At 40.0% G+C, this 27,701-nt stretch overlaps 1 long non-coding RNA gene across 2 annotated transcripts; it reads left to right on the forward strand.

The window, feature by feature from the left end:
* On the forward strand, positions 1-27,620 carry LOC120726221. 2 transcript variants are annotated; one of them, XR_005694296.1, is made up of 6 exons: positions 1-1,161; positions 1,608-1,667; positions 2,702-2,819; positions 22,960-23,123; positions 23,600-23,718; positions 23,957-27,620. It is a non-coding gene; the product is annotated as an uncharacterized LOC120726221 (long non-coding RNA). The 2 variants fall into 2 exon arrangements; XR_005694295.1 differs by lacking the exon at positions 23,957-27,620 and having other exon boundaries at positions 23,600-23,949.
* Positions 27,621-27,701: the final 81 nt, after the last annotated feature.

A 27,701-nucleotide genomic window follows, 5' to 3' on the forward strand; every position in this document is an offset into this window, starting at 1 on the left:
GATTTGAGAACTGAAAAAAACAACTATACTGGCAAATATTTGGACCTCCTGAAAGAGTTATTTGATTATTGTTGATTAAAATAAATGTCTTTACAGAACAAGTTACCGTAAAAAAATTACAGTTCCAATTTACTAATTTCTGTTGTCTTAATGCAAATGTATGTGTCTGAAGTCATCGTGTGTGGAGTAAAGGGTGAGAAACCCATCATTATCATTATTAATCGTAGATAGAGTGTAAGTATTATCAAGAAAGGCAAGAGGACATCTAATGAAAACAAAGACCAAGCGATTCCTGTTTAGAGCTTTCATCTGATTTTGTCTGTTTATAATGTCCAGAAATAAAGTGTTTGGAAAGTTCCAGGTTTTCAGTAGTCTGTGGATATTAGCTAAAATATTATGGGTGTTGCCTTACACCAAGCAATTCTGTGTTTAAAATATGCTGCAAAACTGTACTTGTGACAGGATTAACGTTAGCAAACATTTTGACTGACTGTAGTTCTTACAGTTTCTCAACTCTGTAACCACTGCATGCTTAGGATCCTTTCAAAGTGTCATTGCATTGTGTTTTTTTTTTTTTAGCTATTCATTCATTACTGTCCATAAAATATTCTATTGTTTGGTTGTAATGCATATCTTCAGATTAGAGCACTTGTTTGCAAAACCCAATTATCCGTTTTCTCACCTCTGCCATGCCCCCAAGCTCAAGTATACTCTTTGTAACAAAAAAAAAAACTTTGACGATAACCTGTTTTTCTAATTCATACTTGAAATAAGCATGTGGCCAACTGTCTTCTTTTCTTGACAGTGATTACCTAAAAAAAATCCTATTGATTCCACCATTTAAAAAAAGGAAAATTATTTTCATACTTACTTCATTTATTTGTTTTCTTCACATTGCAGCTTCATATGCTTTTGTCTTCTGCTCGAGGCTGCACTGAAAAACGTACACTTTTTGTAGTAGTACAGTCACTAAAGACCTACCTTCACCTTTAGGACAACTTTAATCTTTTTTCATTATTTATTTTAAACCCTTTTCCCAGTTGGTCCAGACAAGGTGCACTGTGACTGCATGAGCGTTGGCCATTTCTGTGTGCCTCTCTGCTGGGTACAAAGAGAATAATCTGGAGAGGAAAGTCCTGCTATTTGTGGCTACATTGAAAGGTACCGCTTAGTCTGTGTATGTGCATGCACATGTGTGTGTGCGTGTGTGGTTACTTTTTGTGCAGTAATAAAATAAGTTTGCACTGTAGGAGTAATTGCTTTTTTAGAGTTCAGAACAACAATAAAGAACATATGGACAGTGAATGAGTGTGCGTTAGAGGTGGCAGTCGTATCTAGGGAGTCAGGGGTTGTGAAGGAAGTGTGTTTAAATAAATTTGATCTTCGAGGCCTTTGAGACGGGACTGCTGTGAGCTCGCCGTGCGTACAGACAGTCTGAGCAGATTGCACCACTGTTTTGTATTCCAAATTAATTGGCCTCTGAAGATTGCCCGCCGCCCCTCACTGCACTATGATGCTCATTTTCCTCCCTTCAATTAAAAGTGTGTACCCCACATGCAGCCCTCTTACCTTGTTTCCAATGACTTCTCTCTCCCCTTGTTACCAAGAACAAACTGGACCATCACATCTGAGCTCAGCACCAGTGTGGGGAAAAGGACAATGTAAAAGTAAGAAGCTCAAGAACTTATACAGTCTATTAGATTATGCAGTGATTGTCACTAACTGTAAACAAATGATAAAGCGGTTTTTGCCTTTTGAAAAGAAATAGCTTGCCTGTTAATAAATGAATTCATATATGTTACTTACCCCTGCCATTGCTCTTTACTATTAGTATTAAACCCCCCAGTGATCCTTTACACAAGGGAACTTATCTTCTTTATGATCAACAGAGGTACTGCCTTAAAAAAACCCAATCCCACAGCTGCTGTATTGAAGTGTCACTGAAAACACTAGAGTGTATAAATCCCCTGCCTAATTAATCTCATAAAAGTATCCAACAATGAACTGACCGGTTGTGTTCTGACATTACCAAGATTTTTTTTTTTTTTTTATGAAACTGTGATCTGCCATTAGTTGGAACTGTCAGACTTACAAATGCCACAGAGAGGCTGATGAAACAGTAAACTGTTGAATGACAGAACATTTAGCTGGGCTTTAGGCCTGGTTTCTGGATCTTTATACAGGGTTTAATGAAATGAAAGAAAATGACATTATAATCTGTATATGATTCAGCCAGTCTTTAATTTTACTAACATGTTCATATCACTCTAAAAGAACCTATATCAGTGTTATCATATTTTGTCTTTTTCTACACATTTCATACTGTCAAACTCTTTTAAGCAAACCTAAAGAAAGTTCTCTTTATGTTTTTAACTGTTTTGTATATATGATATATTTTCCATCATATATAGAAATACTGTTACAGTAATGGACATAAATAATGATGTCAGCATATGCCAGTTGTTTTGCGTACTCTTGGATCTTTTTAACTTCTGACAGGTTATTGTCACACTTAGCTGAAACGGATACAAACAAATTATGCAACTAATGTAAATATTATCTTTATTAAAATGTTATTCATTTTTGGTCCTTTGGTATGTATTATTTAAGTAGAAAATAGTAGTTTGGTAAATGCATGTTTTTAGATGTATTAATTGTATTTTACAAAATGCTAAAGCCTGATAGAGCTTTTTGATTTCAGGGCTCAGGCTTTCTATCCCAGTGACTACTCAGGGATCAGCGATTGTTCCCGATGGCCATCAAAAGAATGCAGCTTTGGAGCACTTTACAGCACAGATGTTAATAAGGAATTTTAAGTGGTAAGTAATTCTCCTTTTTCGTTAAAGTGTTAAAAATGTTAACATAGATGTGTTATTATAGATGTTAGCACACATTAACGTTAGCATACTATTAGCAGTTACTTAAAAACGTCATAAAAATAGACAGTTAAAGCAACAGCATTGTTGCATCAATCACAAAAAATAAGATTGCAATGATATTTTAACAGATATTCGTGAGCTGCTTTATGTGTATAACAGCTGTTATAAGCAATGGTGCAAAGATTATTCAGTTACTCAGCGTCAGCAGAAAATTGTCCTAACTGCTTATTTTCTGACAACATACACAGGACATATAAACATGTTTTGAACAAGGTTGTAACTGAAAGACAAAATCACCATCATGTTCCACAGTAATAAGTTAATGAACATTAAATATCTCAAACAGAGAAATCATTGCTGTTGAGGCTTTAGGCAACAATGTGTTCGGATGGATCTGAGAAGTTGCAATGTCCAGCAAAGAACCAATAATCATGTTGTTAGTAAGTGTACAGGTTGGTGTCAGAACCCGCGCCCTGGCATGCAGAGAAGAAAATACCCACAAGCACCAGACTGTGATAAGCAGGGGGGCAGTTTACAGCTCCACCTGCAATGCACACAAGAGCATGCTACTTATCCGGTCGTTAAGTCTGACGTCACTAGCCGTGTCTGGGCCTAAACTCCGCTGCAGGTCCATATATCAAACGATCACTATGGCATTACTGAGAGTTGAAAAACTGTCTAAAGTCTTTCATCTTTAATAAAATTATCAGCGTTCTGCTCTACCAGGTGTAACAATTGAGTTTAACATCCAGGCATCCATGAAAACGGAATTTATGACATTTAATGGAGTTAGAAGTTAGCAGGAAGTTAGCTCGCTAGCTTCTATCTAAATACAATATAGCATGTCCTGACTGCGGGGTTTTGGAAACAAATTAAAACGTACAGCTCTGTTATCACTTCCAACATAAATGAAGACAGAAAACTAAACAGCAGTGACGTTTGTAGGGTTACGGAAGTTTGGCTAGCTTGTATATAATGATGACCGCTACGTGACCGCTAGCGACAAAGCTATGTTAGCATAATATAAACAGGCTAACTTTTTTTCCACTCGATAAAAGTTAACGTGAGTGTTCTCGGTGGTCAGGAACAAATGTAATCGCATGGCAGGATGCTGTAAAAGGACCAAACTTCAGCCAGGAGAACAACTGAGATAATCCATCCACAATACGAGGTTAGTCATTCATATACTGCTGCATGGGCTGGGCTGTAGTTACATCCTAAGGTTTTAAAAACTGAGCTTAAATAAATGATTAGCGGCAATAAAAGCCGAGGGAGGTCAACAGTGATCACTGACTGATCACTGACTGATCACTGTTGATCAGTCAAAAAAAAGCCGTATCTGGTATCCTCACAGCAACAATACCATGAATAAAAATACGCACATGTGAGGTCCTGTGTTTGATCCTTTGTACCACAAACTTATCTGTACAGGCAACAAAGTGGAGAGGTGGTCTGTCTTCAAAGTAAAAATAGTAGAAAAGTTCAACTGACATATTTGTTTATGAGAGTTCAGAAGTTTTGAGGGGATGGGAAAAAAATGTAGGATAAATCTATTTATTGAACAAAGGACAGCAAAACACCACAACAAACATCGGGTGAAAACACTCAAGATCCAAGATATTTCAGTCGGGAGAGATGTGAAAACGTTCTCAGAGGAGAAATGCCCCCGCGGACGACAAATGCCAAAACAACTCTGACAAAGAAAGAAAGGAGGAAAATATGAGTGAACAGAAGGAACAACAATTATTTATGTAAATAATGTGCCATTGCTGCTTATAATTAGTGGGAAAATTAAGCAGAAAAGAAAGAAAAAAAGGGGGGGGGGGGGGGGGGGGGAAACATCACGCATGTCACCCAACTAATTTTTCTCATGCAAATTAACAATCGAAATTATAAATGGAAATGGTGTTGTTGTGATCGAGAGAGAAAGGGAGAGACCATTGAGAGATGCCCTGCTTTTTCTCTCTCCCCCCCCTTCTCTTTTCTTCACTCTGTTTGGAATTCATTAGCTGGTGAAGCAAGCACAGGCAGATGTAGTTTGACACAAAGGGTGAAGTCAATAGCAGAAGCAGGAGGAGAGAAGTTAGCATTATTGTTTTGGACAGAATGGCTGTATATAAATACGGCTACTGTATTCCAACCAAGAGGAAAGCTGAACGTTGCAGTGATTTGATAGACGTAAAATAAAATCTCTGCTTCTCATTTGTTATTGTCATGTTGATTATTACACCTTTAACACCTCTTTTGAGCAAATTAAATCTACACACCTGGACTTATATTTAAAACAGAAACAAGCCAATTAAGCAGGAGTGTCTTTTTTTTCTTCCTTGATATATTTCTTCTGCTTTGGTCCACCTATACTGGCCCTTAAGAGTCCTATTAGTCCCTGTCCTAACACCCGCTGCATCAGTAGGTGCTGATCTGCTGTGCTGAGGTGCTGACACAGTTATCAGACACAAAATCCCTGCCGCTCTCCCAGTGAGAAGCGCTGGTTGCAGGGACTATAAAGGCAGTGTCATTGAGGGTGTGATAACTGTGAGAGTCTGTCTACATGTGTCTCCTGTCGGCTCGTCTCTCCTGTTCCTCCAGCTCACCACCAGCACCTCACACACACACATACAACTGCGACCTGCTTTCTGCCTCCCCTCTGTCATTGGGAAGTGTTTTTAAAAGAAGGAGCTTGGATCAAACGAAGTCGGAAAATGCCTGTCTGGCGTTCATCTGACAGCCCTGCATCCTGAACCCTTTTAAAAGAGGGTGCAGAGGAAAAAAGGGAAAGGAAAATAGGACATATTTTGCACAATTTATGCAGCGTTAATTTTCCAGCCCCCGCGTCGACTGTTTACAGAGTCCTGTGCATCTCAAACCTCCCTCTCTTCTTAACTCCCCCCCATCTTGCTCAAACCACAATCCCTCCTTTACTTTATCCTTCCACCCCTCACTTTTTTGTGGTTTATGTTATTCTGATTTTTTTTTCTTCCAGTCGTCTTTTTTTTTTCATGCCACTAGTGAGGATGCTCTCCCTTGGGGTGGCTAAATTTACATCTCTCCATATGACAAACACAAACAAAGAAGCAAAATAAATCAAGTGCGAGGAAGAGAGAGAAAGAAAAAAGGGCAGAGAGAGGCTTTGGATGTCAGTCTCAGAACATATATATAAATAACCATCACATTGTTGATAATCTATGAATAGATTATAGTTGTGCAACACTGCTCGATTTTGTGATGATTGAATAAGCCTCTGTAACAACCAATATTTTGCTTTGTTTTAGTGCAAGTATAGAACCATTATTATGGCACAGACAGGCGTGAGCACTCTCATCCTTGTTGCTTAGAGGCTTACGGATGATAACATGTTAAAAATCGAAGCACAAATAGACATGTGGTTGATTTTAAGGCCTACCACTAAGAGACTCAACTGGACAAGAGAGGCCATTACTTGTTATTATTTGTGTGTTTAAACTAGTCTCATAGAGGTCATGAGAACCTAACCTCATCGCCGCTCCCACTCCTCCCAACAACAGCTCTTTTTACTATAAAATTTCACTTATGTAAATTCATACGTCAGAAACAAAGCCCTAAAGAACAAAGTTCCTCCTTTCCTGTTGTCTCTGTGAGTTTGTGCAGTAAGTATGTACATGCATGTACGTACAGGGCTTCAGCAGGATGAGGGATTCATCAACAATGGACTGACACGTGTATTCAGAGGCTGGTGTCTATTTCCTCCTGCCGCTTCTGTGTCTGAGGAGAGATTTGGGTGGAGGCTTCTGTAGAAGGAGGGCGGGGGGTTGATCAGTCTCTTCTCGAACGCGTATGTGTGTGCGTGCATGCGGCAGTGCTTATGACAAGCCGAGGAGCCCTGCTGTGTCTCAGCGCGTCCTCTCTGATACATTATTAATTAGGCAGCGTTTAGAGTAACGAACAGAGCATTTGAGCCCCGTCTCCCACCCGCCCTCGGTGACACGCTCCCTGGGAATCCGCTGTGTGACTGCAGATCAGAGGAAGCGACAATCCGACACTGCATCACCACCTTCCAGGAGTACCAGAGAGCCGGGCTCTCGGGGAGATGGAAGACAGGAAATATCAAAGTACTTCCATCGTCTGCTCGCACACATTATTCGTGGTTTGGAGGGATTTGTCCACTAACAACATGCAAACTTTTTTGTATGAGACTGCAACTAAGAACTTTATCTTAACTACAAAGTATTTAAATATTACAGTGTAGTCAAGTAATTTCTATGTTAAACTCTCTAAGGGTAAGTAAACATTTTGGAGTATTACTACTCAAGTTCAAGGTTGGGAATCAAATGGACTCCAGTTAGGCCCATAAGTATTTGGACAGTGGTGCAATATATTATGTTGAAAGCTATATAGTACTACAGTGTATTTTAAACAATCAATATATGACAGACTTAGCTTCAATTCAAGGAGTTTTTACAAAAAATTTACATTAACTATTAAAGAATTACAGCCATTTTATACACAGTCCCTCGTTTTCAGAGGCTCAAACTTAATTGGACAATTGACTGACAAGCAGTTTCAGGGCCAGGTGAGACCTGTTCCCTAGTTACTTCACTACAAAAGAAGCAGACATAATATCTAAAGTTGAATCAAAGTGTTGAATTTGTATTTTATGGGTTCTCATGGTAATTTTAAATATGAGATTCAAAGAGATTTCAGTGCAAGTTAAGGAGGGCCTCATTAGGCTAAAAAATCGAAATAGTGTGAGAGCGAAAACCAAAAACCAGTGTTCAAATCATCTAGTACAAGCTTAAAAATAATGGTTTTAGCAATAACAAAGAGCCCAAAGACCACACAACTAAAATACTTTTAGTTGTGGTTAAAAAACTAAAAACAACTTCAAAACTAAAAACAACTTCAAAACATCTAACCAAGACAATAACCCTCTTGATGAGGACGGTGTATCCCTTTCAAGGTCTACAGTTAAGAAACGCCTTCATGGAAATGGAAATGCAGAGGCTTTACAAGAAAGTGCACTTATTACACTTAAACAAAAGGGTCAGGCTAGACAGTGCTAGAAAACACCTGAAAGAGCTTACATAGTGCTGATAAAAATCTTTAGGTAGATGAAACCAAAATTAACTTGGACCAGAATGATGGGAAGAAAAACTAGAGGGAAGAGAAACAATTCATGATTCAGAATCATATGATGTTGTCTGTCAAACATGGTGGAGACAGTGTTGTGTCACGAGCATATATGGCTGCCAGTGGACAATGTAACTCGTGTTTATGAAGTAGTAAGATAAATTTTGAAGTGTACAGGGCTAAACTCTACACTTTCTACACTTTTCTTCTACACTTTCATTTTGGAATTTCTTTCAAATATTAAAAACAGTTCGTGTATTTAAAAATGTTAGTTTGTCCAATTAATTTTGGGCCTCTGAACGAGGAGTACTATGTAGAAAAATGTCTGTAACTCCTGAAAAGTTAATTGAAATATTTTGTAAAACCCCTTAAAGCTGAAATACTGCACTTCAATTAGATCTTTATTCTTAAAAGCCACTGTATGGAGTACAGAGGCAAAACTACAAAATATCTGCTATTGTCCAAATACTTAATGCATATATCGGTTTTCTAGTCTTACTGACCACTTAAAATGCAGAAGCATAGAGACAAATTTCACTCATACCTTGATGCAGCACTTTATTCACTTTATTCGTGTCCATGGGAACTTTAAAATCACCAGTCAACCTAATGTGCACATCTGTGGCTTGGACACTGGACACTATGTGGAATGACTAGAGATACTAGAGATTTTATTTTCCATTAGCTCACTGTGAAACCCCCAACCAGTTGCATGAAGTTTCTTCATGTTTTTCCAGTGTCACCAAGTGCTTGTTCATAGGGGGTCATGTGATTGTTATTTCTAATACTGTAAGGTCTTTAACATATAATACAAAGCACCTTGAGGTGGCTGTTGTTGTGAATTGGCACTGTGCACCCATCAGACAGAACATTATGACCACTGACAGGTGAAGTAAATAACACTAATTATCTTTTCATCATGGCACCTGTCAGTGGGTGGCTATATTAGGAAGCTATATTTTGTCCGCAAAGTTGATGTGTTAGAAGCAGGAAAAATGGGCAAGGATTTGAGTGAGTTTCATGATGTTAGATGACTGGGCCACAGCATCTCCAAATCTCCAGATCTTGTGAGGTGTTCCCAGTCTGCACTGGTCAATATCTATCAAAAGTGGTCCAGGGAAGGAACAGTGGTGAACCAGTGACAGGGTCCTGGACAGCCAGGGCTCAGTGATGCAAGGCTGTGTTATACCACACAGGACAACCACCAGAGAAGACTTTCTGTTCATATTGCTGAGAAAGTTAATGCTGGTTCTGATAGAAAGGTGTCAGAATACAATGCGTTGCAGTTTGTTGCGTATGGGGCTGCATAGCCACAGACCAGTCAGGGTGCCCATGCTGACCCTTGTCCACTGCTGAAAGTCTCAACAAATGAGTATCAGAACTGGACCATGAAGCAATGTAAGTGTCCTTGTCTGAAGAATCACATTTTTTTTTTAACTTCGTCTGGGTGGGCAGGTGTGCGCTTACCTGGGGAACACCTGGCAGCAGAATGCAACAATGGGAAGAAGGCACACTGACAGAGGACAATATTCTGCTGCAGTGTTGGTCAAGTTACTTGAAAAAAGTAACCAGTAACTAATTACTGATTACTTACCCCAAAAAGTAATCCTGTTACTTTACTGTTTACTTATTTTCAAAAGTAATTAATTACTTAGTTACTTTTTAAAAACATGATTTACAACCTGAATAGGTAACAAAGCGATAGATCTTTCAGCCTAATTCTACTTTTTCTGCATAATCCATCATACAAAAAGTCTCTTTTTAAAACTTGTTTTATTAGTTTTAATCTTTTAACTTTATGCATGAAGCAAAAAATTTAATTATATGCAACATTCTCTGACTGGAAGAAATTTGTTTAACATTTAAACCTATTTTCTGCACATTCCAGCACATAACATAAAATATTTTTTGTGTTTACACTCACTCTTTCAAATAGATGCAAGTGAAACACAGCAGAAAATAAAGACAAAGACTAGCGGTCCTTTTGCTCTATTTTCACCTGTATAGCAGGAGTGGGGTAGGCGGAGGTTTATCCTGGTGCAGGTGTGCCGCAGCGGTCAGTTGAAGAATCCGCGAGTTTCTCTGTGAGTTTCCCATTACGCCGTAGCGCACTCGGTGCTTGCTCGGAAGTTTAGGTTTTTTTTTTTTCCGCTGTAAAAAGAAGTTTTCTTCCCACGCACAACGGACACTAATGTTTTTGTCACTTTTTATGGAATCAAACTCAAAGTAAGGTCAGTACTTCCACGCTTTAAATGCTGCACAGTCATTCTCTCTCCCCACTCGATATATTATCCATTGTTGATCTGCACACAGCTGTTGTCACGAACGTCGCACTCGCTTACGTCACTGTCATGAGACATTCTCGCAAAAAAACCCACGGTTTTAGTAACGCAGTAACGCAGCGTTCCTACGGGTAAGTAACGGTAATCTAATTACCGTTTTTGCAATAGTAATCCCTTACTTTACTCGTTACTTGAAAAAAGTAATCGCTGCAAAATGTGTCGCTACAAACAAAATGAAAATATTCAGTCCGCGTATTGGCCAGATGTGGTCTTGGACAATAACACATCTGGCCAACACATATTCCTGTGTTCTGGACTAATTCAGAAGATGGAGAGTTTGCATCCAGTTCATGGCTAGTTGTTAGCCAGCACAGACCTTTGGCATAATAATTTGTATAATAATGCAATACATGTACCAATGTATAGTTTTTATTCTCACTGCTTTATATATAATTGATATAATATAATTTCATTATTTTCATACATTTAATTTGTATTTCTTCATTAAAAGGGCTGTGCTTTTTTGTCTAGTAGCAGCAGGATCAACCAAGTAGCAACAATTTCATTACTAAGACTAATTAAAAAAATAACAACGCTGCAGACTATATTAAACATTATTTAGTCAGTGAAAACTTCGGTGGCTTTGCAAGTGTGACAGTGTGTGTATGAAGGTGGAAAAATGGTGGGCGAGTTGTGGCACTTTGAGGATCAACAGCATGTTAATGACTCACAAATCCTCCTCTCTCCTCTCCTCTCTCTCCTCTCCCGATGCTAATGCAAATCAACCTACCAATTCAATTATCACCATCATTTCTATTTGCTCTTAGTTCTCCTTTTGTTTTGCACAATTTTATATTTCGGGTCATAACCCCCCCCTCCCCCTCCCCCAAGTGCAAGTATGCATATACTCATCTCTCTCTGCTATTACTGTCTGACTAATTCCACATTTTTCTGCCCCCTTTTATACACACACACACACACACACACACAGATCCACCACACCTCCTGCCCGTCTGCCCTTCAAATCTTTTGGGTCTGGCTGAGTCTCTGTTGTCTGCCTCATTACTGACTGCTCAGCCATTTGATTCTCTGAAACGGCTGTTGTGCAGCCACGCCGAGACCTTCTCATCCCTATTATTCTCCACCAGACATACAATCACACACACGCACGCACACGCACACACACACACACACACACACACACGCATGCAAAAGCACAGACCTTTAAAGGCACAAACAGCCTTCCCATGTTTTTTCATGATGCATGCTGTTATAAGCGAATATGTGGAATTTCTGTGTTTCTGTTTGCCTCATGCGGAGTGCCCAGACGCCGGACAGTGTTATAGTGCAGCAGAGCGTGATGGTGACAGCTAAGATTTAGCTTTTATTTTTCCAGGGCTACTCAGCAGAATGTAAAAAGTGCCTCCATAAAGAAGTGTATCTTAGAGCGACTGCGTGTGATTCCACACCACAGTTGGTGATGACACGACCATTCCTCTTGGTGACGGATGCACTGTTGCATCCTCCCAACTCTCTGCCCTGCTCTGTTTATGAATGTTGCTGGCATAGCATAGACACACTGGGGCAAGTCTTTTTCTCCTTCTTTTGAAAGCCGAAATCCACAACAAATAGAGTAAAATAATCAAAGGCGTCAATGCTTTGATCATTAAATATCTTAATAATCCAAACATATGCAAAAACAGCACCTTTAGAAGCTTCTGTATCATTTACCTAGGCGTCGTTATCGCAGAAGTCTCAGCTTGGAAATTCCCAGATTGCTTTTCCCTCACAACACACTGGACGTCTCATCACGACCACCATCTACCATAATTTCACCAGCAGCAGCAGGTAACACTGAGTAACTGTGTGAATTTGCTGGGGTGTGCTTGAAGAATTGCCAGTCCTTCCTTCCTTTGCTTTCTGATCGATTGGCTGTCATTTTTTTCCGCACCTTGCTTTGTTTTCCTTTTCTGTGATTGAATCAGCATACAAATTAAGCTCAAGTGATTGAGCAGTGAACTACGGGTTTGGAGGCCTCTTGTCTTTCCCGGTGACAGATGTGACCGCAGGAATATTTTATTATTGTCAAACAGTCCACGTGAAATTCTGTTATGAGAGTTAAACAAATGAATCATAACCATCATAGTTAAAGAAAGCATGTGAAAGTAGTTTTGCCTCTACATAAAATATTAATATTTCTACATGCATCATCTGTCTGTGTTCACGCACACTCACACGTGCACTTGCACACACACACAATTTCACACACGCTTGCACCTGGACACACCTGCATTCAGACTATTCATTATCTAGGCGCCTAGAGCAGTCCAGAGGGGCAAACTGTGTGGCCACTGCAAGCCAAACGTGCTTGGAGGCCGCAGGCCACAGCCAAATGGGCCAAGCACCTGCCCTAGGTGTCAACAGGCCTCCTTGGCCCTGAGTGCCAGGCTTCCTCCTGAAAGAGAGAGGAGATGGAGAGCCAGATAGAGAGCCATCTCATTACCTACTCCCTGGGGCTGCAACTAAGCAGGGGATGGAGAGTGTGAGGACCATGTCACCTCTGTGGACGGCCCTCATGAACTGTGGTTAATTGAAATCTGATATATCTGAGTCCCTACTTGGCACACTACCAGTCAAACAGCAGGCTGAGCTTCATCCTGCCAAGTGAGGCTAAAAAAAATGGAAAGAGCACCATCTTTCATTTTTTTCCACATCTTTCCCAGCTCCAGTCATGCAATCCACAGAGTTATTGATTTGTTTGTGAGCTGTAAACATGGTCCATCATTGACACTGCTCTAGGATGGTAAGAGCTGATCACAGAGCACAGTTTGATACTAACTTGGTGTACTGTGCGCTGACCTTGGCTGAAGTACACAATGCTGAAATCCCAGCCTCTCACAGAGGTGGATGCCAGGTGGGGATACAGGCAGTGAAGACACCTCCACACAAAGAGCTGTTTAACTGTCCAAAGGCCCTCTGGGTACTCCACCTTTCACTTTATCCTTTTAATATTTCATGTCCTGGCCCCAGCCATGCTCTGGCCAAATGCCTCTGCCTGGGTTACTGGAATATGGATGAGAGTACACATTTACCCATTTACCTGGATGTCAGTGGGAAGCGACTCTAAACAATACCTCCCCCCATACACACACACAACCTACCCCGCACCCACAACTTCACCTCTGCTCACCTCACTGGGTCCAGAGCTAGCTTGTTAGAGAGAGAAGGAGAGATCGAAGGCAAAGGAAAATGGGGGGAAGAACTACAAACAGGAGCCCTGGGATGGCAAATACACAACACTTATGTGGAGAAGATGTTGAACTGAACAGGAAGTACATTGTTGTTGCACATAAAGGTGACTGGCAATATGGACATACTATCTAATACTTTTAACTTGAAGGAAAGACAAATACGTGGTGGGTAATTAGCAATGGTGGATAGGGTTGAAAGTATATTTACATGAGTAAGTCTTGCAGTTTATTTGACAGTGTTTTCTTTTGTAAAACTTTATACTTCAACTGAATTTGATTTCACATTTTACTCCCCTTACTACACAGTTTTTCTTATTGCTGTAGAGCTGAATTCACACAAAACACGTATCCCAATCTTTTGCAGTTTGAATCCTTGCAAAAAACAGAGTTTAAATAATTGGAAATTGCATTTTCTACTAGTGCATTTACTTTTAATGCACTATCTAGCTGAAGAGAAGCTGACCTGTTTGCTTAAAGTACACCGAAACTTGCATAATTTAGCGTTAACCATGTTGATACTGTTTTTCCTGGAGCAGCTTCTCAATCCCAAAAAAAAAGAAAAGAAAACGCCACCAGTTGAATGCTGGTAGTGCGACTCCATAGCCGTAGGAAATGCTCTTTTTGTGTTAGCGGTAAGTGATGTGGCAGGAGAGTGAACGGTAAACATTGAAAACTGTGCAGGACTGCATGGTTCATTTCCTGCAGTAAATGTGAGTGCAGCACTGTAAAAATATAATGATGAGATGGTGAAATCATTGATTTGAAATACAGCGATACAAAAAAACGGAAACCTAAAAAAATAAAATAATATGGGAAATTGAGGTTTTATTTTATTTGACTTTTTTCAAAATCTCATCGTTAACGTCATTCATTTTTCTGCTGATTCCTTTGTACATCTGCTGAAGTATTTTTTAATATGGAAGTCTTTAAAAAAGAACTTATCATTCACTGGTAATGAAGTTTCCTTCCACCACGCATTTTCCTTCTTTCTTTACGTACCTGCCTAGTTGGTTAGTTCAGTATACTCTTACATCTCTTGCGCACTAATTGCATAGAATTTAAGATTGGGCAGCCTCTACACAAGACTTCATTTAATGCAATTAGGCTGTGGTTTAATTGTTCTTTAATATCTATGGATAGAGCCAGTGCGTTACATAGAGTAATTATGGCTAATGACTGCAGTGGGAGAGAGGAGTAGAAAGTGGGGTGTGCGTGTTGAAAGAAACCCGTGAATTCATTTTTGTCTAATAGACCTTTTGTTGAATTGGTCCGTCCGCATGTGATAAGGGTGTTAAAAATTAATGATTTATAACTATTGAGCCAGCAATCACATTTTAATTAGGCTGTAATTTATGATAATTTGTCTTCTTTCACAGCAGAACAGTTAATAATGGTTAATTAGCCGCTGATGATTTGTCCCTTTGAACATATACACTAATGGCCAATTTTAAGCCTATGAGCAAAGACCCCTGTGAGAACCATCCGAGTACGGGTTTAAACACATGTGAGAAGACAGACGTGGAAAGAATATAGAAATATTAAACAAAAACAGAAAACAGCAACATGTCACGTCCATCTGTACCATCTCTGTATTGGCAAAAGATTTTCTCGCATCACCAGGCTGGCTATGCGCGCCTGCCAAGTCCATCCATCTATCGCTGCCTCGGTGTGCCAAGACAGAAGAGAGAGAAAGAAGACAGGAACATACTCCAGGAGAAGTTATGCCAAGTGGAGAAAAGTGGAGAAAATGTATAGAATCAGAGAGAAGGAATGCAAAGAAAAGGAGGGAATTATACCTTCGCCAATCTGTTATTTGTTTAACAATTTCAAGTGGCTGAAATTGTCTGTGCGTCCAAGTCTTTGGCTTTAGATATTGACCCCAGGCTGCTTTCGCTCTAAGTGCTAGCAGATTGCTGCTGGGGCTTTCCATTCCATACTGCGCTCTCCACTAACCAGTGCTGTTTTTTATTTGCTGTCTCCATTCCCTCACTTTCCTCCTCTCTCTGAGAACCGCAGACTCTTTGTGTTTACTTTAATGTGCACTCCACTTTCCTCTTGCATGTGGTGATTCACGCCGCACGATTTTTGAAATTAGGTGAATCAGGTAGATGGGAATAAGAAAGGAACCGTGTGAGGATACTACAGGTTCTTTGTGAAGCATCCGACAATGGGGCAAGTTAGAGAGGTTAGAGAGGCGAAGCATACAGGAGGTACCACAGCATTTTCTTTTTTGTGTGTGTGTGTGAGCCAATAGAGGACAGAGCTGTCAAAAGACTGCATATCAGTTGGATGAAAAGCAATGAGGTGAAGTCAAGCTAACCCCTTTTAAACCCTATGACTGATTTGAACTTTTCATTCATTCTGCCAGCGTATTCCAGTCTTCAAAGGGTCGGTGTCAAAGAGGCAGGGAGGAGGGTGTTCAAAAAGGCTGTGACAATCAGGGAAGTCTGTGGATATGAAATAAATTTGGGTTCCTTTGTAAGATCTGGCCTCTGTTGGCTGCTCTGTTTGATAAGTCAAATACATCTTTAAGATATTTAACAGGTATAAAAATTAATAACAGAGTCTTCCAAGTTTTAGATATATAAAACATATTTTAACTTCTCCTCTAGGACATCTTCTTTTGATTAAAATAGCTCTCTGCAGTTGTTGCTCGTCATACGGTACAGATTGTCGTAATGGGAGGGAGTGGGCTGGGAAAGAATATAGTAAATTTTATTACAAGGATGATTGTATCCAGAGCCGCCTTGGATCGTTAAAGACAAACATCCTAACTGTCTCTGTAGGCTTTTTGTCCCTATTCACTGTGAACTTCCTCTTCCACTATTAGAAGTGCTCAACTCAAAAAGAATTATCTGTTTCTTCAGCAGCCCCTGCTTAGCTGCCCTCCACGTTTCTTTCCCTTCACTTATGCAGAACTCTTGTCTTTCTATATAGATCAATAGTAAAACTGTTCCACCTGCAAAACTCAACTCGAGGGTCATCCTTTTAGCATGCTGTGTAGCCGATTGGCTGCCTTAATAGCGCTCTTTGTGTCTCTGTTTTTAAACTGTGGACTAAACACTGAAGTCACTATAGCGCCCATTATTGTAATATATTTACCTTCTGACGTTAGAGAGTATTTTAGTTGATGTATATTTGTGCCCGGGCAGCTTCGTTTGACAGCTCTGCACTTAGCGTGTATTAGCACATACCACATAATTACATATTTAAAGGCTTTATGACGTTGATCCTGCAGCTACTGCATGAAAAACAGAAAGTGTCCTTTCACATATTTCCTATTTAAATATCGCGTACGTCAGAGCAGTTCTAAAGAAAGAGCAAACAGGAAGCTTGAGTCCAGGTTTGCCCAGCGTGCGTTTCAACTCTGTGACCTGCTGTTCTTCAAGACCGGCTCTGTGGCCTGTGGTCGAAACACATATTTATCCGTGTCGGTACGAGCGGGATCGCACGAGGGTAATTATGGTGACTCAGCTAAGTATTGTCATATGACGGGCTTTATTGAGGAGGCTCCCATACAGCAGAGTACATGCATCTTTTGGCCCCCTTTTGTTTGAAGGCATACCATAACCCTGTGCACAGAAGGCAATGCAGCTGCTAATTAAATCAATATGAGATAATGAAGTGCAATTAGAGGCACTGGCTGAGCAGATCCATTGCTGTAAGCACTGCTTCCCCTCCCTCTGGGCTCACACCTCTTTAGAACCTGTTAGTTTTTCCACTTCCAGGAGCCACAATCCCCACAGCAACCGTTTGGAGGAGTGATCGCTGAGCTCCCGAGGCTGCCGACGCATTCTCACACTCAAACGGGAGCTCTGCTCTCCATTTATCCTCACCTACCGCTCTCCGAGCACGGCACACACGCATGCCTTTCGTGCCCTCTCCACCCAGACTCCAACACCTCGATCACTTTTGCTTCGCTCTTTTCACATTTTCACCTCCGCTTATTATTTGCTATTTTTTTCTCCTTCAAGTTAACTTTTTAATAAACTGTTTTTGGGAGTAAAACTATTTGAAGTGCTTTTTAATTATAGACAGCACTGATTTGAGCTGAAATGTTAGATTTGTCCAAAAACACGTTACGGAGTCTCTCAGAAATGTTTTCATCATTACCTTAAATGATCACATAAATTAATTTTTTTTATAGTTTGTCATCACATTCCTTAAAGTCACCAGATGGCACTATTTAGCTTTCACACACTGTAAAAAGAGCTCAACAAGTACGTGTTAATGGCTCTTTCCTCTGATGCAGAACCAGCTTCCTCGTTAAGTTAGTGGTCATGCGTGACCTCTACAATTACGGGATAATACTCGGTCCTGCAGTGTTACACTCTGAAATGGTAATAGGAAGCCAAAAGTAAAACGCTCTTGAGAAGTCAGCTGTCACAAGCTAAATATCTGTGTCACAAGATGAATATGGAAAAATGTCACATCCTGATCTGAGGTTTGCTGCAACTCTCTTAGATGTTTACCGCATAAAATGAGCTGAAAAGTCAACAAACACATTCAGATGGAATTGTTCTGCATCAGGTCTGTCTTCATGCCTTTCCTTTGGCATCAGGAGCAGTTAAGACTGGCGTCTTCGGCACGGCGCGTGGTGATGTCTAATGGGCTTTTAAGAGCGTCGTAAGAGGACTATTTGTGTACCATCAGCGGATGTCTGTGATCGCTATGTGACAACAGTATTTTGAGCGAGCTCCACAGCAGCACAGGATGTATACCCTGAGCTGTGGCTTTCCCCAGGGGAACGTATGCCACTGAGATCTAACAGCTCAACTTCTCTCCCACTTTCCAACTCGGGTGTCTGTTTCCAGCGAGACAACTGAAAACTCTTGATTTCTCCTTTTCACCTAAAAATGTGTGTTTGTGAAGAAATAGAACAAGACTAAACAGGGCGTTTTCGGCACGCTCACCGCAGTAGAGAGGGAAAAGTTTTGATTTGTTGCAGGAGATGTTTGGTTTTCCCCAGAGACATATGAGTCACACTTTTTTATTATTTTCAATTGACTCTCCCACATTAAAACAGCTCCCTTTCTGCAAGTAGGTAAGTGCTTCTCAAGGACTTTATACTGCTGCCATTTTTATCAAGCAGGCAACACACAATGCAACCTTCAGAAGTTCAACATGCATAGGATGCAATTTACTAGACTGTTAACAGTTTGCACCTAAAATAATTGTCCCATTTGTCTTGTACTATATTTGACATGTACAAAATGTGGCATCATTGATGCACGAAAGACATTTTTTATTATTCATTTTATTTGACAAACAAATATATTCCAGGTAAGCTCAATATAATTAGCAAATTGTATAAAAAAAAAAGCAATTAAGCCAAAACGAAAGAAAATAAGATGATCAGTTTAATAATAAACTACCGCAAACACTTAGAATTTTGCTTGTGTGCTGCTTATTTTTCACTCATATACAGACCTTCGAGATACTTTTTCCCCTTTTTAAAGATACTTTTTACATTCATATGAACAATTAATTAACTAGTAATGAATCAGCAGTACAAGTGTACAGACACGTACAAGCTCAGACTGTTTGTGAGTAAAAGACTGAGTGAAAATTCAACGTATCTTTTAAAAAGCATGATGTCACAAAGAACACAAATAACCTCAAGTAAATGTTACTTTACTACTAATTTCTGAAAACTGGGATGGAAGTCTCAGAAAGTTATCTTCTGAGTAGTTAAGAGTGGACATCTCACTGTGTACGATGCATAACCATGTAAGAACACAACAACCAGAACTGTAATTTTCAATGCTACTGTGTAATATGTTGAACTACTACTATGTTGCACTAATTTCAGTAATAATGCTAAATCCCCCAATAAACTTGCAGATTTTTGGTTGCAAATGTCGTTTTATAAACCCATTCCCAGCAACGGCATAGCGTTTCCCTCTAATTACTTCTAATATCTCTCACTGGGGAACATGCAAGCACCGTCAGTGGACACTATACAGTAACTAGATGGTAATTAGTCGCGTGTATCCAAATTGTCTTCATGCATATGTGTTTATGTTGAGTGCGTACTGTGCATGTGAAATAAAACAATTATGAGGAGTGGGAGTATAAATGGTGCAGTCTAATTGTTTACTCTCCTGTTGGTTATAATAAAGTAAAATATTCCATCGCTCACCACTGCTCTCTTTGCATAATGAATTCCTGGAGAATAGAAGTGAGGAGGGGACCTGGGCTTGATCTGTGATGAGGGGCCAATCATCCCCAGCATCACTTCATCAAAGGAGAGGTGCAGGCAAGGGGGGGGGGGGGGGGGGCACAGAGATTGAATCTGACGCGTTATAGAAGTCTAAATTACTCATCTGTGGTAAGAAAAATATCCATCCGAGCAACTTGTGTTGATGCGATCCGTGATCTGATTTTTTTGTCTTTTTTACAGAAAGACTGCAAATTTTTAAAATATTTGATAAAATAAAGCATCAAACTGAAACTCCAGCTATCTTTTTTCCCCAACACTTTATTTGTTGAAAAAGATGTTTGGCACTATTTTTATTTCTATGGCGGAAATTAAAGACTTACCTATTTTTGGCCTTTTGCTAGCCTTTCTTTTGGTGAAAAAAAGAACATGCAAATCTGCCTTTTTATGATATTTTTTTTCTTAGTGTCTGGTGTAAAGTTTGTGATAGCGACAAGACAGCAAGGGAGCCAAAAGAAAGAAAAGAGAGAGATGGGAGGGAGATTAGGATTTCAGAGTGTGGGATGTTATCTCAGCTGTGAATGAGACAGTATAATTATGATATGGAAATGATGCTGAAAGAGGAAAGTTGGGCAGACTGGAGCTTATCTTGTTAGGATGGCACTTTGCCTACCATCTCCAATATCAATTACTAATGTCTCAATAACAATTACAAAATAATTTATATATGTGGGATTCTATTCTGTTCTTTGGTAATATGTTATATAGCCTACTTGAAATCAATTTGCTGTGCTTCTTGAAACAGATAAATGAGTTTGATGCTATTCATGCATTGTTTACTTCGGTGACAGCCAATAGTGCTGAGTGTGATTGGCAAAACATTAGTGAGATAGAAACAACTAATCAGGGAGAACTTTTGGCAAGTGTGTGCACGGAATACACAAATAGTCTCTCCTCAATCTTTCATTGGAGAGAGAATTCAAAGTCTTTTCACCCTGAATTTTAACACATGCACACGTTTGCAGGAGTAGACTCACACACTCTCTGTCTCTCTCTCTGACACACACACACACGCGCGCAGAGTGAATCTGCCATTTAATAATTATGAAGCGTAAAATCCTTGCCAACGGCGAGCATACTGAAGGATGTAATTATGACCTCTTTCAGAGAGCCCACGCTCAGTGGCAATGCCTACATTTCCACCCAGAGAGAGAAAAACACTCCCAAGGAATGACGGGAAGACGTGCCCTTCATTGCAATTAAGGACAATAATTTTCTGCAAGAAAATTGTTTCAATTGCTTTTCAGCCCAGGAGCAAAATGGCATTGATGGGGGTGATGGTTTGAAATGGGGGTGACAGTGGGATGAGGACTGACATTTTAGATGGTGGAATTGTTGGTTGAGCGTGTGTTAGGAATTTAACTGTATGAGGGGTTGGAGCCAAATCAGGAGGTGTGAAGTAGAAACAGAAAAAGGAAAAAAGAAAAAAGCCCAGGCAAAAATGAATATCAACATAATACATGTATCCTTCAGGCAGGGATCAGGCTACGTCAGGATGTGTCATACAGTTTGTTCTTGTGTTTCATTAATCTGAAATAAATCTGTGCATTTTGAAGGGAGGTACTGTGTTGGCCCTCAGCTCACTTTTAGCTGTATTTTGTTCTTTGAGGAGTTGAAAGTGTAGCAAATCTTCCTTAATTTATTACTTTTTTAAACATATTTGGTGAAAAAAATAATAAAATTAATATAAAATTCACATTTTCCCCATTGAACGTAGAGCTGAACGCTCGGAACAAAATGCACAATTTTAGGATGTTTGACTCCTTATGATGCTCATTTTTTGACAGCAGATGTCTGGCTGGCGTATCCTCTGTGCTGTACTTTCTTTAGAATTTGTTTTTTTTTAACTGTGCACGAGAAGTTGATGCGAAATCCCTTCATTTTTCTTGTGCTGCATAGCAACCAGCACAAGTTTTGTTTTGTAAAAGCTCCAGTGTGGGCTCGACATCTATCCCTGTGAGAAGAACAAGTATTGCATATACAATCACTGATAGATGATAGATGATGGGACAGCAGCATGGAATGGTGTCTATGAAGACACTTACTTAATGAAGAAAAAGCGCACAAAAGCACTGAGCATCTGAACCCCTGAAAATGCTGTTCAATCCCCGTAGACTCCAGAGCCAAAGTGTTGTGACTGACCCTGACCTTTGCCCCTAGTGCACCAGCAAAAGAAGAATTTCCTTCAGAGATCAATACCGTATTGCATATTTATTCTTGTACAAAGGCCTTTAAATTCAATCTGGAAATTATTAGATTACAGATATGAATAAAACAGATTTTATTGCCTTTTTGTTATGCCTGAGCTCTTATGTGATTTACTCTAATCAAATAATGTCCAACTGGCTGACAACAGAGCCGGCAACAGCTACTTTTATCCTTTTAGTTTCTAGCCAAGCCTAGCAGCTCTTGTAAGCAAGCAACATTAAACAACTGGATTCTGAAACTGTGAGATTAAAACAAAAGAATGCTTGCAAAAAAAAAAAAAAAAAGAAGTCTGTGGATTATGAAGATTTTTGTTGTTTGGAAAATTTGAAAATGAGATCCTGAAGCGTGACAGCATACAGCATGAATCTGATGCACTTTCTTGTATGAGTGTAAAATCTGCCTAAAGCCACGGCGGCATTCTTTACAGCGTAATGGTCAGGACAGCTGGACTGTGAGAGGGGCGGGTTGAAGGCGGGCGGCGATCCGGATGCTGTGTTTGTGTATGAAATCCTGCGGTGGGATTTCATCTGTGGTAGCTGGTGGAACAAAGGTCTGAATGAGGAGAAATGGGCACCAGAGGGAAATGGAAAGCAGCTTTAGTGGAGGGAGGCATGCACACACGTGCGCTGGCTGTTTACATTGGGACGGGACGCTACACGCTGATGCATTCCAGCACTCACGGTGGGCTCACCAGATCCGGATCCTCGTTTTCATGCTTGACTTTTCATTGACTAAACATGTGCATAAAAGTGTGCCCGCGTCTACATCGTAATATGTAAAAAAGCAGAAAATTGATTCTTTGCAGTTAATATGTGAAAATCAGGTTCTCCTGTTGGCATGTCTTTACAACAGTTTTTTTCTTTGTCTGGGGTCATTTTCATACATCATACGTGTGACACGGCAGTCTGGTCGTTTGGCAGCTTGACAGGGAAACAGGCGTCTTTGAGGTCACTTGCATCCCACATCCATTTTCTGTCTCTAAACAGTTAACACGGCTCTTGTCCTCCCCACAGCAAGCAGAGGGTCTGCCGCTTTTACTGCAATCAAAATTCACAAGAAAATGGAATCCTTTATATGCAAAACAAACAATGCGGAGGAAATAAAACATTCAGGCGAGCTGTCAGGTCCTTTCAAGAATCAATACGAGGCTTTTCATCTGCGTCCCAACCTCTTCCTGGTAATTATCCTGCATATTTTATGCCCCCCTCTATGCCTGCTTACACACAAACTTATAACTTACCACACATAAACACACACACTCACACACACACACTTTGCCAGAGTCACGAATGACTTCACGTACACATATACAGAAACTGAGTGAAAACATATACAAGCACAGTTTAAATACTGGTTTGCATGAATCTTTCTATTGTGATTGTTTTGTAAGACTGACGCATTTTAATGTCAGAATTTTTCCAGTTTATTCTAACAAAAAAAAAATTCTTGAAATTTCTCACTCATTTCGACAAGGTGCTTCTTGTGCCTTTGTGTGTTTGTATATACAGCACACACTACAGTGACAGGGCAGAGAGAAAGTAGCGGCCAGAGAGACACCTCGATCAGTATTAAAATATTGTCAGTGACAGAGTGACACGCCCTTGAACAGAATCACCTCTAAAGTGTACTGTCATCACATTCCTGCCTCCCTAGGACCAGAGCACCTTTGGGACTACACTGCGTGATTGGGCAAAGCCTTCCCTTTCCTAACCAGGCTTGAACAGCCCGCTCCCTGAAGCCAGGAGAGGGATTAAAGAAAGGGGAGGTAACAGGTGAGATCCTTTTGTCTCCATTTGGGGGAGAAAAAAAATTAAACTGCAAACAGTTAGGGTGCAATCAAGTCCTTATTGGTTGTCTTAAACACATATTTTGAGACCATGTAATATTATCCTATATACTTTGACTATTGGTTGGATAGTAACTCTTACTATGAGCAAATAGTAAGAACAAATGAGAATTAAACACTTTTACACTGAGATCTTCTTTTTCTCCTTTCTTGGACTTTCTTAGAGAAAAACTCTGGAAATTTTGTGATAATACAACTGTAAAGACGTACACAAAGAAAGTGAAGCAAACAATCACCTTGCATCCTTTGCACAAATTTGAGCAGGGGACCGTTTGTTTACCTCAAACACTGAATGTACCAACAATGGGTTGGCTGGTGAGTATGGTAGCGGAAGTTTGTGTTAGTGTTCAGCTCAGTGTCTGACTGAACTCAGAACACCCTGTTTAAAAGGGTGTAAAATACTGAATGTTTATTAAAAGCTTCTTTAAATAAGATTTAAAGATTTACTTACTTTAACATAATGAAAGAACCTAAGTGGGTAGGTGAAAAGTAGCCTACTAACACATCTTGCTCTATTTATCTGTCTCATTATGACCGTTGCATTGTAATAGCTCGTCTAAATTCTCTCATCTTACCGTCTCCACTTTCATCTAAAGGAAAAAGAATTTTGCAAAATGGCACGAGCGTGATCGCATACTTTTCTTTTTACCCTTTTATATTTCTAATGAGTGCACATGCTGATGTAACCCATTCAGCACTTGTGAAAATCAGTTTGGTATAATACAAAAGCGTTTAGTGACTGACAAAGTGTGAAGCATAAAGTTTTTTTTCTCCCCCCTTTTTCTTTTTAGCTTTATTTCAGTGCTGAAACAGAAAACCTGGCAAATGAGAATCCTCTGAGACAGAAAGACTGTGTGCTAGTGCTCATGGGCCTGGGAGGGTATGATGGAAGGGCTCTAATGAGCCATAGCAGAGAATGAAATATTAAAGTTTCTAATTAAATAGATAGACCTCTTCCACTCTCGTCAAGGTTGTTTGGACCATTATCTCTGCCATGTGATCAGGAGTGACCCGATCCGTTTAGGAGTTCCCTTGTGCTGGAACTGACAGAGTGCGCGCACACACACACACACACACAGTCAGTCGGCAAGTGTACTGTACACACACACACCTATCACAATTCTCCAACAACTTGCTGAAGAGATATCTCCCAATTCAGTACCCTTCAGACTGTCTACACTTTATGAAACCGATAGCCAAGCAAAGAGTTAGAATGTTTCTAGCAGCTATTGCTCCTTATATTGAAAAGAAACATAACAAGGGACCAAGTGCAAGAAAGAAAGAAAGAGGGAGAGAAGGAGAAGCTTCTGATGATTCAGATTTTGTGCTAGAGCTAAGGCAACCCTTCATCCAAAAGTCTTCTCCGCGGTGGAGCATGAATGTGTGAGCAGCTTGTTTTCTCACAACTGTTGAAAATGTAAAAAGACCTTGCTCTTTACAAGCACTGAGGCCTGGGACAAAGAGACCTGGGGCCTGCATACTGCTGTATATTAAGCAGACAGCCATTGTGTGTGGAATAACTACCATCCTTGCTTGAATTTTAATCATACTGTTTTATTAAGCTCGCTGGGATTTTTCCTCGACATAGTTCTAATGATTTGCCCACCATGCCCGGTCTGTTGTATCCACATTCCGAGTGGGTCAAAGTCGCAGCATAAAGAAATACATTTCTCATACAAAATACATTTGATTGATCCTTTTATTGACATTTTTGGCCTTCACTGCATATAGCATAGATTTTTATGTAAGAGTTAACATTAAACCCTCCACTTTTTATTAATATTTGATCCTACTTATGTAGATGTTTATATCTGAAGATCTAATTAACCTGACAATATACAGTAATGTCTGGGTCGTCGAATCAACCTTCACCTACTGTAAGTGTATTAGGCTTCATGCAATCACAGTAAATGTATTTACATTGGTATATTGGTTTTTTTCACACTGAATTATAACCTTTGGCTTCACACACAGCAGAGTATATACTCTATACAAGAGTATATCTTGTAGCCAACTGGGCACCAATAGGTGGCACTCTGTCCCATGCGGGAGTAGGTGCTCACTGGACTCAATGAACAAGCCTGTGTGCCCAACAGCACAACACTTTGTCCAAGTTTCACTGAAAAAAAAGATGGACCACCCCTCCCCTGTCGCACTAAAACGATAAGATGTCCTCTTGGACGATTTCTTGTAAAAAGATCAGCATTTTGTTGAGACGGTGTGTTACATGGACAGCACTGTGAGATAAGAGGGAAATGTAAAGACACATTGTACACCAGACACTGTTCTGATATCTGACTATAAAAGTGATTTTCTATAATGTGTGTGTATTAGTGGAGTGTAAAGTACTGAAAGCTACGTATTACTTTACCCTTTGATATGATTTTAATTTATTTATGTTGCTGAAGTTGGAAAAGAGCTTTTAATGCTAAGGTGCATTTAGACGAAGAGCAGTGGATGCAGATTAGACTAAATATCCATTGTGACTTTGGGAGCCCTGGTTGATCAAGGCCTGTAGTAACAGAATAAGTGAAGTCTCGGACTGATCTCAACAGAAAATTGAAAGGCTGGGAAAATGAACAACTTCTCTGTTTACTTCTTGCAATCCATCCACCCACCCTTTCATCTTCATTCATAAATTGTAGACTTTAGCCAGAGTCTTTCTTCTCATGCACAAAGTAGCATAAAGAAAACAAATCAGATCAGGTCTAAACATAACCCTCCACACATACACACACAGAGAGAGAAAACTTCACATCCCTTTCACATTAACTGCCTCTATTCTGGCAGTGCGCAGGAACATCAAGTATGCCGTACTTGACACCCCCTGCTCCCGAACGCACCTCTAATGGCATGCATGGGCAAAATATAGCATAGCATACACAGATAGTTCCTGTTGTTCTGTGTTGTGCTCTTAACTTCCTTCCTTCTCTTTCTCTATTCTGTTTTCCCTCTGGAGACTTCTGCCCGGTTCAATTCTAAAAGAGAAATCGAACATAGAGGTCAAAGAAAGCCTTCAGGAGGTCCTGTGTGCGTGTGCATGTGTACATGTGTGTGTGGGTGTGCTGCCGTGAGCCTCTGGTCGATTCATGTGCGCTCTGGTAGTTATAAAAACACACGGTTCCGTATGTTAACAGAGATTGCCATCTTGCGAGTGAGCGTCTTATGAACTAGAAAGCCCACTGATTGCAGTTTATGCTGGAATTTATTGACACATAGTTAGCTGCACCATAATGGGCTCAAATAATAAGCGGTGCCGTGTACATTATTAACCTTTCGTTTACAATGTATCATTGAGGCGCTTTATCACCATGTGATCACCTTATTAATCATACTATATGGGACACTGGGACTCGTTTTTTGCTGACTTTACCGCTGCTGTGTCCCACCAATTTCGCAGCTCTAGGAACATGCAGTACAATAGTAATAGAGGCTGCCATGCCAGGGTTAACCCCACGCTCAGCCATATAAGCACCGTGAAGTCAATTAATTTCTAGCTGCTTAATGACTTGGAACTGTGGTGATGCCGACACCCCTCCCCTCTCCCACATCTCTAGATTGATTGAGTGGATTTCTTGGACATGGTGCAGAATCCACAGATACGCTGTGAAGAACGATCATATTCAATTTTCATATTACTTCCATGTTTAAATGCCAGCAGGATCCTATACCAGCCTCTAAAAAATAGATAGAGAGAATTAAACTGTTAATGTCAAAATGTGACTTTCCATATAAGTATTTTTGTGCATAGAAGCCCATCATATTGTACATGAAATAACTATCCTCATGATGTGTTTGCCATAACCTATAAACTATAATTCACATGACACGCATGTAGTATAATGTGAAGGTCACTGTGTGCTCTGTCTGCATGTGTGCACATGCCAGACTTTTTTTCTTTTTTCTCTC

Source organism: Simochromis diagramma, unplaced genomic scaffold (genome assembly GCF_900408965.1).
Source record: "Simochromis diagramma unplaced genomic scaffold, fSimDia1.1 OVJJ01000822.1, whole genome shotgun sequence".
In the NCBI taxonomy this organism is placed as follows: domain Eukaryota; kingdom Metazoa; phylum Chordata; class Actinopteri; order Cichliformes; family Cichlidae; genus Simochromis; species Simochromis diagramma.